The sequence below is a fragment of the Rattus rattus genome, chromosome 4 (genome assembly GCF_011064425.1).
Source record: "Rattus rattus isolate New Zealand chromosome 4, Rrattus_CSIRO_v1, whole genome shotgun sequence".
Taxonomy (NCBI): Eukaryota; Metazoa; Chordata; class Mammalia; order Rodentia; family Muridae; genus Rattus; species Rattus rattus.
Window position 1 is genome coordinate 76,025,465 of NC_046157.1, and position 18,648 is coordinate 76,044,112.

General features: G+C 36.8%; 1 non-coding gene across 1 annotated transcript; it reads left to right on the plus strand.

Moving 5' to 3' along the window:
* The first annotated feature begins 374 nt into the window (after positions 1-374).
* LOC116899782 lies at positions 375-479 on the plus strand. Its single transcript, XR_004387792.1, has one exon. It is a non-coding gene; the product is annotated as a U6 spliceosomal RNA (small nuclear RNA).
* The last annotated feature ends 18,169 nt before the right edge of the window (positions 480-18,648 follow it).

The following is an 18,648-nucleotide window of genomic DNA, read 5'->3' on the forward strand; positions in this document are numbered from 1 at the left end:
TAGTCAAATGATACAGGATTACATGACAGGTAATGTTTTATTAGATAAAACATTGCGATAAAACATGCTGTTACCACTTTCTGCCTGGGCTTGCCTTATAAATATCTAAGCCTATGGTTTTCAGCTTGCAAGTTCTCAAAAATATATGGTCACAATGTAAATGTTACATGCTCTGTTTCTTTACTCACCCACTTAGACAAACTTTTGAGACATAAATCCCAAGACATGTCTTGGTTTTGGACAAGCTTGGTTATGCCCAGCTTTCCCTTGGGCATATGAAAGGCTCTTTCAGTGCCTGTAATCTCAGTCAACACCATATCAGGAAAACATTCTTACTGTAACAACCCATAATGCTTTTAAATTTGGAAACAGATTCTTGATTAGGCAGGACATACACTAAAATTGAAATGTTATATAGAAGATTATCATGATTCTTGCAAGAAAATAACAGGCAAATTTTTGAAGTGTTCCATATTTTTATTGGTATCTATCTACAAAATTCAGTTTTATAGAAGGCACTGGAAGGGAAATTTCAATATAATAGGTTGTTAACCATACACAAGAAAACACAGGAAATAAATAATTCCAAACCAACAAACCAAAAGAGGGAAACACACACACACACACACACACACACACACACACACACACACACACACACCATTAAAATATAACATTAAGACTCAATAAACACTGCTCATTGATAAATTTCAACATTATGATTTCATTTCCCCAATTAAAAACATAAATGGGGAAGCCCTTGGTCCTCCAAGGTTGGACACCCAGTGCAGGGAAATATGGGGAGGCAGTAAGGGGGACACCCGTATGGGGGAGGAGAGGGGGTAGGATGGAGCTTATGGACAGGAAACTGGGAAGGGGAAAAACATTTGAAATGTATGTAAAGAAATATATCTAATAAAAAAATTTAAAAAAACACAAGTTTAGTTGCTGTAGAAAAAAACATAAACAGAATTAACTGGATGGATGGAGTTGAAAACAAGACATGTTTTTGCAGCAACGAAGAAAAAACACTTTAACATCAAGGATAAACATTATCTCAGGTTAACAGGAAAGAAAAAGGTATTCCAAGAAAATGGAAATAAGAACCAAGCTACTGTAGCCTATTTAAGCACTGACAAAATAGACTTCAGACTAAAATTAATCAGAAAAGTTAAGGAAGGATTCTGCATACTCACTGATAGAAAATCCACAAAGAGAATATTTCAGTTCTTTACTTCCCTGGACCAAACAGAGGCACAACCAAGTTTAAAAAAGGAAACTACATCCTGAGTCAGATATTAACTGTAACACACTAATAGTGGGAGACTTTGACTTTTTACATGCACACACACACACACACACACACACACACACACACACACACACACACACACACACACACACACACAAGATGGGTTAATTGCAAAATTCTACCAGATTTTCAATGAAGAGTTAGTGTCAATGAGTCGAAAATCATTCCACAAAAATAGAAGCTGTATTTACCTAAGTTCTCAGTTCTTCTTCTGAAGCTACAGTTACCTTGATAGATAAAGCAAAAAAAAAAAAAAAAAAAATTACAGACCAACTTTCCTGGTAAACATAGATGCAAACATTCTTGCAAACAGAATCAAAGAACACTCCAAACTGATCATTCATTATGATGAGGTAGGCTTCATCCCACAAATACAAGAGTCATTCAAAATACATAACCCAGCATGCAAACAAATAAAATGACAAAAAGGCACGGTCATCTTATTAGATGCAGAAAAGTCCCTTCTCAAAATCTAACACCCCTCTGACCAAAGTCCTAGAGAAATTAGGAATGCAATGGACATAACAAAGAGAGTTTACAGCAAACCCATAGCCAAACTCTATTTAAGTAGAGCGTCATTCCATTAAAATTAGGAATAAGACAATACTGTCCATTTCTCTATGCCTCTTCAGTATACTGCTTGGAGTCATAACTAGAATAAGATCACTGAGGGAGATCCAGGGAATGTATAAAGGAAAGGGTAGAAGTCAAAGTATCATTATTTGCAGATGATATGATAGTATACGTAAGTGACCCAAAAATTCCACCCAGGAACTGCTAAGGATGATTAAACACCTTCAGCAGTGTATCTGGACACAAAATTATCTCTCAAAAATCAGTTGTCCCCCCAAAATACTAATGGACTGAGAAAGAAAAATTAAGGAACAGCATCCTTCATAATAGTCTCAAATTATATAAAATATATTGGTGGTTCCTAACCAAACAAGTGAAAGACTTATATGATTAAAACTTTAGGACATTAAGAAATAAAATTGAAGATATCAAAAGAAGGATCGCCCGTGCTCATGAGCCTGTAGTATTAATATAGTAAAATTGTCATCCTACCAAAACCAATCTACAGATTCAATGTAATCCCTAACAAAGTTCCAACACAATTATTCTAAACCTGTAGTAAAACAATTTTCAGTTTCATTACCAACATACACACACACAAAAACACACACACACACACACACACACAAACACAAACACATAAGCACACAAGCACATACAAAATAACAGCTAAAATAATCTTGAGTAATCAAATAACTGAGGTATTTATTTCAAGTGGTACTACAAAGCAATAGTAATAAAAACAGCGTGGTACTGGTACAAAACAGATATGTTGTTCAATGGAATAGAAGTGAAAGTCAGATGGATATCACACACCTATCAAAACCTGATTCATTTGTTTTGTTTTATCTCATATTATTATTTGGATACCTGTTTGTTTTCTAAGGAAAGACAAAATGAGTACGGATCTGGATTGGAAGAAAGAGGGAAGAAATTCAGAGTAATTAAGAAAAGGGAAACATACTCAGAACAGATTGCATAAAAGTATTCTCAATAAAAGAAAAATAGAAAATGTATTATTAGAAAAATATATTGAGCAGCCCAAATTACATAGAACACACACACACACACACACACACACACACCACACCACACACACACCACACCACACACATTTCTTCATTCTGAGTACTGTTTCCTTTTGTTCATCCCAAGATTATTCTCTTTTGCTAAGTCTCTAATCATTTTGCTGTGTGACTTTCATTATCTCCAAATACAATGCACAGGAATAGCTCTTGTGTAAATGTAACTTTTATTGACATAAATAATTGTAGTATCAGAGGCTTATTGCTTAATAAGCTCATCCCTTCTACTTCCTTTTGAACCTTGGTTGGCTGATACAACTAGTTGTTCTGGCTCAAAACAAAGCAAAACAAACAAAAAATTTCTCTAAGCTGACTGAGTCAAACTTGGCTTCTGACTGAATTGCTCTGCTTGGACTCAAACTAACTGTCACAATCTGTACTAAACTTCTCACTACTTCTCATTCTCTGGTTCATTTTGTCATTACCTCTGTGTAGCATATTACCCTCTGCAACTTTTCTCTACCCAGTAAAACTGCCTCTGTTGACCTGCATTGTTCTTCACGAACTCAAGAACAGACTCTACTCCCCTGCACTGTACTCACTGCACTGACTGATCTGAACTCACCTGACTGAACTAAACTGACTCCTGAGTGCTGAGATTAATGATGTGTACCAGCACATCAGGAAACTCTTCTGTACTGGAATTTGCTCTGTTCCAGGCTGGCCTTGAACTCAGTGATCTGCTTGCCCTGTTCTCCTGAGACTAAAGGCATGTTTGTATTCCAACCAGAGTAATCATTTTACTAGATTAAAATTCCTCCACATTCTTGAGATTCAAATTTCCTTCAATGGGAGAATACTCCACCATCATAAATGCTTACTAGTTTGAATAATATTACCAGGTAATTTTGCAATTCTTAAAGAAATCTCAATTTGAGATATTCATTACATCTGTAAAAGTCTCTTCATTCTGAATAGAAAAAGAAACTAGAGGTAAGAAAACTATTAGGAAGGAATTATAATATATCAGCAGAGATACACAATTATATTAGTATGAGTAGTGAAGAGCTATCATTTGATTTTGGATTTGCAAGAACTTTTTGATGGGAAGAAGACAAGAACAATTATCAACAAATATTTGGTCTCTGACATGCTGCACAATATTCAGCCAAGACCCTCAAGAGTGAGTGAATTCTAGAAACAAATCATGTTGTGTCAATTAGTTAAATAAGAAATGAGGTCACACTATGTAGACATGGCTGCTCTCAAACTCCTCCGCACAAGCTATCCCTCCACCAGTACATAGACATTAACTGAAACATTATAAATATATAAGTTCATCTCTCTAGAAAAAATTAATTTTGGAGCTATTAAAATCTCAATAATTGTATAGAGAGTATAGTATTTGAATTACTTCTATGTTGTAAGGTGGGATTTAAATTGGGAGTTTGTTTTGAAAGGATTTTAGTTCTGTTTAGTTTTGATAAAATAAAAATAAATATACATATGAACTGTAATGATCTATGAATTGATTCAGTCTCTCCAATATTACAAACAAAGATAATAATCTTACAATGGAAAACTACTAAGATAAAACTGAAGGGGGAAAATATTTCAAACTTAATTGAATGAAGTATTTCACGGGAGAGTAGATATAAAATGCTTTCCATAAAAGGACTAAATATGTTTCTGAGAAAAATGACTATTCAGTAGGACAATATAAAGAGGATTGAATTACTAGACAAGAGTGATTTTTAGTGTGAACCAAATGGATGCACAATAGAATATGATGTCAGGGGGTTCAAATTGACCGCAGACTTTTCTGTAAATAGACCTGAGAAAATAAATGAATACAATAACTTAGTAAAGAAGTTTGATTTGTTTATGGGGTTTGTTCATAAATCAGTAATAAGATGACTACCATCATATAAAACAATGTACAAAATCCATGCCAATACCCCATTGGGGACATTTAAGTTTACAAATTCACCTTATGACAACTGAAATTGCAATCCTTATACACTAGAGAATTTAGAAAAGGTGTGAAATTGAAGGAAATGCAACTGTAACACCCTTAGAATTTGTGTCCTTTAGTAAACAATGAGTTTTATCCTATGGAATGGAGTGATGGCCTTAGGTATTTCAGTTGGTGTACAGGAAGCAAGGGAATAATACAGGATAGTATCTTGGTTTAAATGTCCGTTCTCATAGATTTTTTTCATCAGTGATATACAAAAAGAAAAGTACTATAAAGGTTTTTTTTCAGTACTAGGAAAGGAAAAATGTAGGCACCTTACCTAAGTACTAAGAAGAGGTTGTACACACTTGAAAACAGAAAAAGCAATATGAAAAAGTGAGTATCTGCTTATGTAAATGCATCAGGCTGTGGAATTATGCTGATGTCTATTTTCCAGTTAACAGTTGTCTAGTAACTTAAGTGTATGTTTCTGTTACTTTTCATGTATGTTTATTGTGGAGCAAGTTGAGGTTTGAATTTAACATGTTATAAAGTTTCACAAGAAGCAAGAGGCAAAACGACGGACATTGCGAGAATTTCTTTTCTTTTTTCTTATTCTTTTCTTTGTTTCTTTCTCTATTTTTCTTTCCTTTTTTGTTCTTTCTTTTTTATTCTTCCTTCCATCTTCCTTCCTTCCTTTCTATTTTCAGGACAGGGTTTCACTGTGTAACTCTGCTGTCCTGAAGCTCACTCCACAGACCAGGCTGGCATTGAACTAAGAGATCTGCCTGTCCTTGTCTCCTAAGTGCTAGCATTAAAGGCTATGCCACCATAACCTGGCATGTGGGTTTCTTAAGAAACAAATGCAATAAGAATACAAATGAGAACTAAGAACATTGAGAGGTTTTCTGTATTGCTAAAAGTACATTCTAGAACATGGTGACAGGAAGGAGTGACTGAAGTGAGTTTGAGATAACATAATAAAAACTAAAAAAATAATAATAATAAAAACTAATGCTCTTCGAAAGATCAGAGACCAAGAATTTCCTGAGATTATTTGAAATCCACTGAAGTCATTTAGAAACTCTTCCAGAAGTACAGGATACTAAGTACATCAGGGATGTGCTATACCTCAATTTAGGTACATTTTTAACTCAACAAGGAAGACTATCAGTTAGTGTTGTCTAAATACATGGCTTCAGAAAAGTGTAGAATTAGGTTAAAACAATAACTAATGATCTGACATGAAATGAGGGCAAAATGAGTAGGCCTCATTACCTTGAACCTTAGAAGGTTATCCCAAAACTTGAAAATAACACAATCTTTGAATGGATTAGAATGAAGCAGTAAACCAGAGTTCTAGGTTTCCGTAAAATAATAGAACTTTGGGGGAAACTTTATAAACTTTTGTTTTTAATACCCGAGGAAGTAAAAACAGTCAATGAGCTCAAGTTTCAGGAAAGAAAATAGTTTTGAGGTTATAGTGTGAGATATTTTGATATTTACGGTACTCTCGGGGAATAGACTCTAGAGATAGAACTGACCTGTGCATGAAAGCATGTCTGTTTTTAATGATTGAATTGCTGCTGAAAGAGACATGGCAGGATAATCCCAAGGCTGGAAGAGATCGGGACTATACTGTTACTGTGGCTGATTATTAAAAATTGCAGAAGAACAGTGATGCTGAAAAATTCCAAATATTCTCCAATTATAATCTTTCATATTTATTCTCCATCTATGTGTGTGACTGTCACTCATCTTTCATCCACCAAAACTATAATTTAAACGTAAAAGTGAAGGTGTCTTGAATAAGGCTGTCAGAAAGAATGAACTTGTACCTTTTTGTCAAACATTCCAAATAATTATATTAAAAACACTAAAATCCTTGAAAGTGTACTCAAAAAGCACATTTCTAAGTTTAGAAAAAAATAATTCATCTATTCTTTATGAAACAGTTTCTTCCATGTTGAAGCATTCCATACTGATTAAGACTTACAAAGTCAACAGCACACAAGTCCAGAAGTTCCTGAAATTACAAGATTCACAAGGTCCACTCCCTAAACTTAAAGAACAGTAACAACTATTAAGGAGAAGATACAGTTTAGCTCTTCCAGCTGCCTATATATTAGGAAGAAAATTCTAGGATTTCATAGTTTCAGGGTTGACTTTTCAGTGATGAAGCTTCCTTAGTCATTCCTACTCTATAACACCAACAAACTCCCTGCTTCCCCAGGCTAGTCTGTAGCAGTGTCTTGTTTCTACTCTTTAATAAATCTGATTGTCCTGGAACTGACTTTGTAGACCAAGCTGCTCTCAAACTCACAGATATGCCTCTCTAGCCCATGCCACCAGGCTAGGGAGAGATTGGATCAGGGGGTGGGGGGAGAAATGATGGGACAAGATGTATTGTATGAGAGGATAAATAAAAATTTAAAAAAGAAAAGAAATTCCAGTTCATAAGCAAAACTTCAAGTGACATAAAGAAGCTACATTTGTGAGACACAAACATCAATGAAAATGCTAACCAGATATGAATTGCCTTTAGAAAATGCTAACACTTCACTTGGGCCCTCTAGCTTGTTGACCTTTTTGAGATCTGTGGACTGACCGTATCTTGAGTATTCTGTACTTTTTTTCTTTCTTTCGTTTTTTTAGGGAGAGAGGGGCAGTGGAGGGAAAGGGGATCAGGGTGGGGGGAGAGGGGAACATGATCTTATGATCTTGTATTGGGTGGCGGTAAAGGACTGAAGCCCTAAGGGCCAGCAGAAAGAATGGAAACAGGCAACCTTGGTAAGAAAGAGGTTGGGAGGACCCTCCAGAATGTACCAGAAACATGGGAAGTGAGAGACTCTCAGGACTCAAATGAGAGACCCTAGATGAAATGCCCTACAGTGCGGAGAGGGAATTTATTGAACCCACCTCCAGCAGAAAGACAGGCCATCAGGTGAAGGACAGAGTTGTTAACCTATAGCCAAAGCTCTGACCCATAATTCTTCATGTCTGAAAGAAATGCAGGGATATAAATGGAGAAGAGCCTGAGGAAGAAGATCCACGGACAGGCCCAAAGTAGGATCCTGCTCAAGGGGAGGCCTCAAGATCTGACACAATTATTGAGGCTATGGAGTGCTCACAAAAAGGGACCTAACATGACTGTCCTCTAAAAGACCCAAAATGCAGCTGAAAGAGTCAGATGTAGATATGTACACCGAGTAATGAACAGAAGAGGCTGAAGTAGGGAAAAGCTGAAGGAAGCTAGGAGGAGGGGAACCCTGTAGGAGGACCAGCAGTCTCAATTAACCTGGACCTCTGAGATCTTAGACACCAGGCAGCATACACCAGCTGAGATGAGGCCCCCAACACATAGACAGCAGAGGACTCCCTGGTCTGGGTTCAGTCAGAGAAGAAGCATCTAACCCTCAAGAGACTGACTGGAAGTCCGAGGACATTTAGAGCTCTAGTGAGGCAGGGGACCGGGGAGGGGGGCATCCTCGTGGGAACGGGGTGTTCAGGGAGGAGGTAGGGGATGTGGAACAGTCGGAGGGTGGACCGAGAGGGGAATAAAACCTGGAGTGTAAAATAAGTTAATAATAAAAAAGAAAATGATAAGACAACACACATGGTAACTACCACCCATGGTTTATACTTGTATTTGGTTGTTTGAATAGAACCAGCACTCTGTAGAGCTACAGAGGATGAAACATTCTGCCTTACATAACACATAGGCCATCAGCAGTACACAGACTGAAAAATTGTATCAGTTTAGTGACAATAATTAAAACCTAGAAAAGTAAGGAATGTAAGCCATCTCCCTAGATTTAAAATCCATACCACTATTTAAAAAACACCTCAAGACAGAGAACATCTAAGATTGCACGCTTGAATAATAAAAATCCAGAAGAAAACGCAAGGGTATTTCTAACAGTACAAGGGAGAATGTTGCTTGTTTGGGAGAATAGAGACAGTGACTTGGAGACTGGGATTCAGAGATGGCAGGCTCGGGATTCTATTTTTGATACTGCAGAATATTTAATGGAGTTGGGAGACAGTGTGTATGTATAAGCATACAGATATTTATATATAAGCATCATAGGAGCAAAAATATAAAAATTTTAAGCACCTATCATAGACATTCATAGTCATTTTATTAAAAGTATTTTCAGTGTTTTTTGTAATAGAGTATGGTACCACTTCTGAATAAACATGCAGCCTTTAGAAGTAACTACTTCAAAGGCTTAGTGATATTTAAATGTGTGTAGTTGGAAGTTTATTTAGACATTCACATGCGTATATGGTAATATATGCACGTATAATGTATATATTTCCATGACCAATTACATAGTTGAGAAAATACAATTATGTTAGTTTGTAAGGTTAGGAAATTTTATACAGAAAGGCTTAAGAAAATATGTTATTTATAAAGGAAATGTGTGCCAGAGTATATTTCCAGGGTATATTTTTTTCTATATCTGAAATGAGAACTGTATAACTAAAGAACGTTTCCAAGAATAAGATTAGAAAATCTATGAGGTCTAGACATTTTGAGCAACCGTGGTTAAGAGAGTGGAACCACCTAACAGAGAAGACACTTGATTGACAGCCTTGAGGATGACTCAACTTGTGAAGAGAAGAATAACAATAGTGCTTCAAGCAACTTTCTATTTCTGCTTGGATTATTTGAGAAACTCAGGCAAAATTCAAGCCGCTGCTTTGACTGTGCACATCACTTCAGCAGTAGCAGAAGGCTATGCTGGGAAAATGAAGCACACTGATTTTAATAAGTGACAAGAACGCAGGGTATGTAGAAAGCTCTGGTGACGGGCACTGCTTTGCAGATGCCCTCATGACGATTCTCTATCACGAAAGCACAAAAATGTGAGATAATCAATTTTAACATTGGAGGGAAAATAGATTCCTAGTCCCCTTAATATTTCTGTGAAATATGCATGTACATAGCTACCAGAATGAGTTGGGAGCATATAGCATTAGACTGTAAATAACTCTCTTATTTCAGGAATTTTGTTATCGCTCAGATTATAACATCAAAGAACAAATGCATTCAACGTCAGAGTATTAAAATATGAAGAGAAGGGACTGTAATCCTTTAAGAGATGTTTGGATAATGTGAAAGAGGAATTTTTTGAATTAAAAAGAGTACAAGCAAGAGAGAGGGAAAGAGGCCTAATAACAAGGAGTTCTTTAATAGAATTGCGATTGGTTTTCCCAGAGCAGCAATCCTGAGGGAAGTAATGAACTGGAAAAATTCTGGGTTAAAATTGGCCTCTCCATGAACCTGAGTTTTCCGATTCATCCAGGAGAAATGCAAAGATATGGAAGTAGATTATACTCTTGACTCTAGCCCTAATATGTTTGGACCTAAATGGCAAACAAATTGTTGTTTATCTCTGGCAGTTGCTCCATTTTCTTCAGAATCCAGCTCGTAACTTCTATGGCTTCTGCTTCACACCACTTTCCTCTCCTATAACACTGACTTATTTTTTCAATTGAAAACAGATTATTTTCTCATACCATATACGCTGATTATAGTTTTTTCTTTTCTCCACTACTCCTGGTTTCTCCCCACCTACCCTTGCTTCCAGACCCACATTCTTTCTTTTTAATTAGAAAAGAGCAGACTTCTAAGAGATAGCAACCAAACATGACAAGCTAAGACATGAGATGAAGCCAGGCCGTTCATTTTGACATTGGACATGGGAACCCAAGAGGAGGAAGAGTCCCAGGAGCAGGGACAAGAGGCAGAAACCCATTCATTCTCACAGTGAGGTGTCCGATAAAAAACCAAAACCACTAACCTAATAGCTACAATATAAATGTATGGAGTGAACCTGGTGTAGTCCGTGTAGGGTCCGTGCTTGTGGATTCCATTTCTGTGAGTGGATGTGCACCCTGCTTAGTTGGTTCCGAGGGCCTTGTTCTCCTGTTCTCTTCCGTCCCCTCTGGCTCTTAACCCTCTTTCAGCCGCCTCTTCTGTGGGATTTCTTGAGCTCTGTGGGAAGGGTTTGATGGAGATCTCCCGTTCAGATTCTCTCTCCACATGAGGTCTGGCAATGGGTCCCTGCATCTGGTCCCATCTGCTGCCAGAGGAAGCCTCTCAGATGGTGACTGGATAAGGCACTGATCTATCAGTAGAACAAAATATCATCAAGAATCATTTTTTTAAAACAAACTTTCCCCTTTAAAATTATTGCATTGTCTTCATACATCTGTGTGTTTTTCTATCCACAAGAGTCACAAATGCTGATCTATTTAAATGCTGATGCTTTACATATAAGTATCATAGGAACAAAAATATAAAAATTATTGCATTTAAATATGGTTTCTTCATTGTAGATGGAATATCTTGGATGTCCCTCTATTGAGTATCACTCTCTCTCTCTATTTTTATGCCAAAGTATAAATTTTATAAGCTATCTTTAATTATCTGGTCATTTAATTTCTCCATCATACAGCACAGATATTTCAATAGATAAACACTGATTTGTCCAGAATTCCTCCAGTTGGTTTCTTTGAGTTCATCTTAAACACTTCTCTGAATGTTAGGTAATAAAACCCCAAAGTCATGCTAATGAGATAACAGGTGACAAAATATAAAGAGAAAGTTGTATATGATGCTGTTGTAACTATAGCCTTCTTAAAAGCAGTATTCTTTGATCAATATATTCTATATAGAAATCCTTCTTAGGCTATTGTGTCATAAGAAATGCTATTATAAAAGAGTAACATGCCTTTATCAACATAAGATAATAGTGTGGTATGCTATTACTGTGGTTTCTGAAGCATCTTACTGAAGACATACAGTAGCAGAAGAAAGCATGGTTTGCTCTGTTTACTTGAGTTAATATTCTCCATGTATTTTTATCATTACATTGCCCTTTTAAAAAGTGCATATTACTTGTTTTCAGGGAACAATGATTCTGAGGTTTATTATAAACAATATTTTAAAAATTTAAAGTAAAACTTTAAAGTAAAATAAAGGTGAACCATTTCATGCTCAGAAAGTATTATTTTGGGGCTCTGAATGTATCCACTTATGTATTACGTTTACTATATCTTATATGTCTATTGGACATGCACATGTGTGTACGTGGGTGTGTGTTTATGAGGGGCAGGACTAACAGACTAACTCTACTTACGAACGAACAATGTTTGTATTGCTAGTATTATATCGTTTGCTCAGGCCAGCTGGTTCAGAATTACTTTCAAACCTCATAGATCTTTAAGTGGAAGGAGCTTCCAGTTTCCTTCTATCTGTTGTGAGGTTGAGAAAACATAGCACTCATAATATATAGTGCTTTGTAAACTGAGAAGCACATTTGAATGAAGAAATTAGAACAGGAAAGAGTATATATTGCTTTTTTTGGCTTTTCCTAAACCTCTGCCATGAGTCCTTAGACCTAGACATCTCTTACTGACTAGAATGAACAGTCTCCTTTCTGTACAGCAGCGGTAGAACAGGATCCAGCACAATCCTCATCTCATCCTAGTAAAAAATGTTGCTGCAAGAGGCCATTCCTGGTTTGTTTGTTTTTCCCCCTACTGGGAAAATTCCCCATCAAAACTAAACACCACTGAGAAAAGTTATGTTTCCTACAGGTAATCGGGACACATTTTCAGTATTCTAAATTTAAATGGTGCTTAGTAGGATGAGAAAATTCCACTGATCATTCTCTGGTTATGTATATAAAACTAGCTGAACATAAAACTAAACTCTTTCTTCAAGTTGTAACAGGTTTTCATAATAAAGGAAAACTGAAAGTTTTTTTTTAATTGAAATCGGATACATTGTTTATCCAGCTTGTGTATAATTTAGTGTTTATGGAAGACATCAAAAGACATCGAAATGATGTTTCGGTGGGGTGGATTTGAGAGCTAAAAAGAATATTGCTTCTAAATAGTTATGACAAAAGCTTAAGTTGAATCCATAGTTATTTAAGCTCCTCAGAGAGGCAGAACACTCTCTCTCTCTCTCTCTCTCTCTCTCTCTCTCTCTCTCTCTCATAGCTAATTTTAACAAAGAACGAGTGCAGGGTTACTTTTAACCTTGACAGAATAACAATAGCAGAAAGAATTTGCATTAGATATATGAAAAAAATCAGCCGAGCATACAACATAGTTTTAAAGATCAAGTGTGAGTCGATAAGAAAATTTATCATCCCCGGGTCTCCGATTCACGGGAACATGTACTTGTGTGCTGATTCTATCCTGCAGACGCTCACTTAGTAGTCATGAGAATAATGGCTGTAGGAAGGAAAGTTAGGAGACACCACTGCTCAGTCCCAACATTAGCCACATCTTAAATGCTCAAAGGGAAGTTAAGGTTTCCAGCTGCGCTTGCTATTCCAGAGGTAAGAAGGCATCCTATAGAGCAAATGTGGTTTTTAGAATAGTAATAATAATTATTATTAATTATTGCTATTCTAACAAACTGTGCTGTGGGAATACTCTAAGAGGAATCAATAACAAAAGGAATCCAGCTCTAACATGGTAATATTGTGGGGAATGATGGAGCAGCATTGTAGAAGCTAATGACACACAAAAGACTGTAATAAGGCATAAACTGACAGCCTAGGGAACATGGAATCTTCCTTGTAAATTCACAACTTACTCTGAGTTAAGAACAAGACATTGTAAAGAGTCTTGTTCATTTATTTATTTGTTTGTTTTATTAATTCACTTCATATTCTACTCACTGCCCTCTCCCAGCCACCCCTTTCCACAATCTTTCCCCACCCTCCTTCCCCTTCCCCTTCTCCTCTGAGCAAGTTGGGGCTCTCTGGGTATCCTCACACCCTGGCACTAGTCTCTGCAAGGCTAGGTGCTTTCTCTCCCACTGAGGCCAGACAGCCCAGCTAGAAGATTGTACCCCATGGACAAGTAACAGCTTTTGTGATAATCCCTGTTCCAGTTGTTTGGGACTCACATGAAGACCAAGTTGCATATCTGCTACATATGTGCATGTGTATGTTCTGTGGTTGGTGGTTCAGACTCTGAGAGTCCCAAGTTAGTTGACTCTGTTGGTCTTCCTGTGGAGTTCCTATCTCCTTCAATCAGTCCTCAATCCTTCTTCCTCTTCTTCTGTAGGAGACCCCAAGCTCCATCCAGTGTTTGGCTGTGGGTCAGGTCATTGTGAGTCAGCTGCTGGGGGGAACCTCTCAGAGGATAACATGCTCCTGACTGCCAAAGTCTTTGAACTCGGCTTATTTTTTAGACTTAAAAATCACACAGAGAGAATGCCAGACACAAATATCTTCCTTGGTTAAGCATTTACAAAGCATTTAAGGAAGTGATTAAAAAAAACTGTCATGCAACACCTTTGAATAACAAGCTAAGAAAGAAGCGCTCCCCAACCTGCTTCTGTGTAGCTGGTATAAAACTGATCTAAAGCTTAGATGAAAATATTACCATATAACAAAATGTCAGCTATATTGCTGATAAATATAAAATATTATCAAAACCAATCCAGCAATACATAAAAAGGTAGTACATCATGGCCTAGTTAGTTTTATACGAGATTATAAAGTTAGCACAGCACATTGGTATAAACTGCTCTACATTTTTTAAGAAATCATGACAGTAGATGCAGAAAACATCTTTTGACAAACCTTAATACTGATTCATGAAAGAAACTAAATTAGGAATCTATAAAACCCTATAGCCCATGTTTTCTCTAGTGATATTTAATAAACAACCCTGCACCTCAACTCTGGGGACTAGGAAGGCATCCTTTCAACACTTGGTTCAAGCTTTGCACTGGCACCCCAAAAACAGGATAGCATTGACTAGCCATGCATGACAGTGTTGACCTTCACCACAAGAGTTTAACAAGCAAGAATTTCTAAGTTAACGTTATGTCACATGGATGAATCGAACTGTACAACATTCTCCCCTTCATGGAGTCCACGGCAATGACAAGTGAACCAGCTCTTAGTTCCTCCCTTGACCGCAGGATCACCAAGTATTTGCAAAGGACATTGTAGTAAAATGGGAATGAAAACAACATAAAAATGACAGGTTAGAGCTTCATAATCTCAGCTCAATTTGCAGTTTCTAAAATAGTACAAGATGAGAATTCAGAAATAATCCTTTCTATGTAAAAAAATATTAGAATACACAACAGAATTTTGATGATTCTAATGGTTTTGTTAATATAAATTATCTCAAATAAAGTAGGCGGTTATATAGAAATACATGACTGAGAATTACATCTATTTACTAGACAATAGCATAACGATTCCTACTGATGCTTTAATGGGATATAAATGGAGAGAGAGAGAGAGAGTACTTTAACAGCACTGATTCTCATTCAAAAGCAGAAAAAGAAAACATATACAAGAAACTGCCAATAAACTCCAATTGCAGTGCCTTTAAATAAAGTTTTCAGTATAATCTGAGATACAAAAGTTCTTGCTAATGAAATGTAAAAGTGAAAACTTCTTAGTATTATAGATGAGCTTTCTAATCTGATTAGGGTCATTCATTTATTGTCCCCTGAGCAATTAGCTATTGAGAGCAAACTATCCCCAGTACTGTAAGCATTTCATAGTGAAAACTAGAAATACAACAGTACACACACCATGGCTTGTTTCTAACCTCTGCCTAAATCTAAAGAAGACAACTGAAAATTAATTACACTTACACCTTATACTGACTTACAGATGTATGAACAGATGTTGCAGGGCACACAGCATAGAGTTATGTCTTCACTTGAAAAGACACTCGAAGATGTGACCTTTCTCACTAGCTCGCTTTCGTGTGAGACATGCTCAGAGAAAAATAGCAGTTTGCTATATGCACTGTGAGACAAACATTCCAGGTGTACAGAAAGACATCACTGTTTTGGGAATGATGTATAGCTCACTTGGGAAGAACACGGAGCATTGAAATTGTATGCTTTACATTCTAGAAAGCTAGTAAAAGAATAAATAGTAGGACAGACATGAAACTTGAGAGCAAAGGTGATGAAAAAGAACAAAAGGCTTTAAAGCAGTAAGTGGTTTTCACCCTTCCTATTGCTGTGTTCATTTAATACAGTTCCTCATGTTGTGATGACCCACCACCCCACCAACCATAAAATTATTTTCATTGTTACTTCAGGACCTTAATTTTGCTACTGTTATGAATGAAAATTTCTGTGTTTTGCTATGGTCTTTTTAACTCCTCTGAATCATTCGATCCTCAATGAGTTATTCCCCACTACTTGTTGAAAACTCCTACCTTAGAGCTTAGGTTAAAGTTAGAGTTACTCTCCAGTGCATACACAGAGGCGGATCTGTTTGTTTGTTTAAACCAGAGTGTTGCAGGACATGTTTTATTGTTGGGAAGCTTCATTTGTGTGTGCAAGCTTGTGTTATAGATTTGACTTGAGAGACCTTGTGTGTGGGTCCCCGGTCAAGCAGCTGAAGAGCTATTTCGAGGGAGAGAAGATGACCTGGACGGTACAGAGATATCAGTTTCATCTCAAAAGCATTCATATACAGTCATTATGCAGGAGACTGGTGACGATTCTAAAAACCTCTGAGCTGCACTTTATTTGTAGAGCTCGCAATCTGAGAAGACAATGGATCAATGTCATAAAAGTCTGCCTAACGCTTATCTCCTTGCAAGAGTCATTATAAATCGTCTGTGTGTGTGGAGGAGAGGACAGTAAAGGCTCTCATTCAAGACCTCCATGTTGCCCCTCCAGCCAGATGGTCAGCCACATTTCTCACGCTTCCCTTTTCCTGTGGATGTTTGCACTCTGATATTTCTTATCAATTTATTCTTAACTTTGAGATTTATACACATGTATACAATAATAATGTCTATTCCTCATCATCCACAGACACCAAATCAACCATGTTTTTCCAGTGCAACCCTCTTCATTCTTCTTCTTTTAACCAAGTACAATAAATACTCAGCATATACATATGAGTGTGGCCCAGCCATTATAGCATGGGAAACATAACAGTGCCTATACCTTCAATAAAAATAATTATACTTCCTCCAAAAAATCAACCATGTCCAGAGGTTTTCAGTTTAGGATAGGACCTGGAGATCATCTGCTCCATCTCTGGTGAATAGCTGACTCCTGTGTAGGAAAGACAGTTCCTGTGAGTTCTTGAGTCCAGTAGCCATGTCATATCTAGAATAGAGCATTTCACAGCATTCCTTTTTATCCTCTGGCTCCTAGTGCTTTTTGCCTCTTCTCTTGTGGCATTCTCTGAGCCTTCATAATGGGAGCTTTATTACAAATATCTTATTTGGGGTCGAGCCTACGGTCTCCCTTTCTCAGCATTTTGAATATTTATGAATCTATACATTGCAACTTCCTTCTGGAAAAGAAGCATCCCTGAAGAAAGGTTGAGGCTGACTTAGGTCTATGTATGGAAAAGCAAAAATATTTAGAAGGCAATTTGACAGAATGACTATTTAGCAATATAAAAATAACAGGTTCTACCCTAGGGCCTATGACTTCTACAGTCATTTGTCAGTACTGAAGTAACAGGCATGAAATTCCATCCTGTGGGTCAGGCCTCAAATTCAGCCAGAAGCTACTACAGGGATAGCTGTTGTAATACTGACATGATTGTTTTGGGATGGTGTTGATTTTCAAGATACTTCATTCAGAGGGTTGCTTAAAGAAATCTGTATAGCATCTACAATCTTCCAATAATATTTCTGTCTTTCTCCTTAAGATTTCTCCTTTTACTTTTCCCTATTACATCCAAATACTCATCCTTTGTTGCAAGAGTCATTAAAACTCTGTGTTTGCTTTCAGTGTTTGCCTCCAAATGACTTAATGGAATGCTAGTAGAAATACTGGAATTGCTTCATTGTATGCTGAATAACCTTTAGAGATAAAACTTCTTAACAAGGTCAGCCTTCCCTCACATCCTCTTTTGGTTAGATAAAGCAGAAAGTGACATAGTAAGGAGTTTATAATTTTTCTTAGTAAGAATTATAATATACTTCTGCAAAAACAAAAGGAATCATGTATGAATTTGAGTGGGGACCTGATACATGCTCTAATGATTTTAATAACATGGAAAAGGAAATGAAATCTAACTTCCAAATAAATTCTAGTACTAGATGGTTTAATTTGCTATTTTCTATATTCTTTTCAAACAGTACATATGAATTATATTATGAAGTCATTTATTTTTTTGAAAAAACTAATATTTGCCAAAATAATGTTTGTAAAGGGACAATCATATTTGAAAACAAGCAAACCAAACAAAATTGAACAAACAGAAAATAATCTGATTTATATTTGCATGTCTAGGACAAAATACTATATTCAAAATTTTAAATAGTCCCTCCTCTGTTCCTTTTAAATACAAGTGAATTTCTAACTTGTCTTGGACTGTGGACTACTATTTTCCAAAGGATCGCTTTTAAGACAAGAAAATCTGTTTATCTGCTTCGAGGATGTGATTCCTAGGGGTATGTACAGCCCTCAAGGTGTAGGTGTGAAGGCTGTGGGAGAAAAAGGCACATTCTCCCACCAGGGTTTGATGACAGGCTGCTGAAACCTCCTGCCAGAGAGAATTGGTCGTTTTGTGCAGGCTGGAGTCAACCCTTAGCCTCTGCATACACATCAGCTCAGTGAGGAGTGGAGAAGAGCTTGCTTATCCATGTCTTAGTGTCTCACTACTGAATGCATTCTCAACCATGGAAGATGCTATTCACGCAATCCCAATAGTTGCAGTGCTGACAATGTCTGATTCATGGAATAATCTCGTATCTTCCCAATCTCAGTGTTAGCATAATAGAGCTACTTTGAA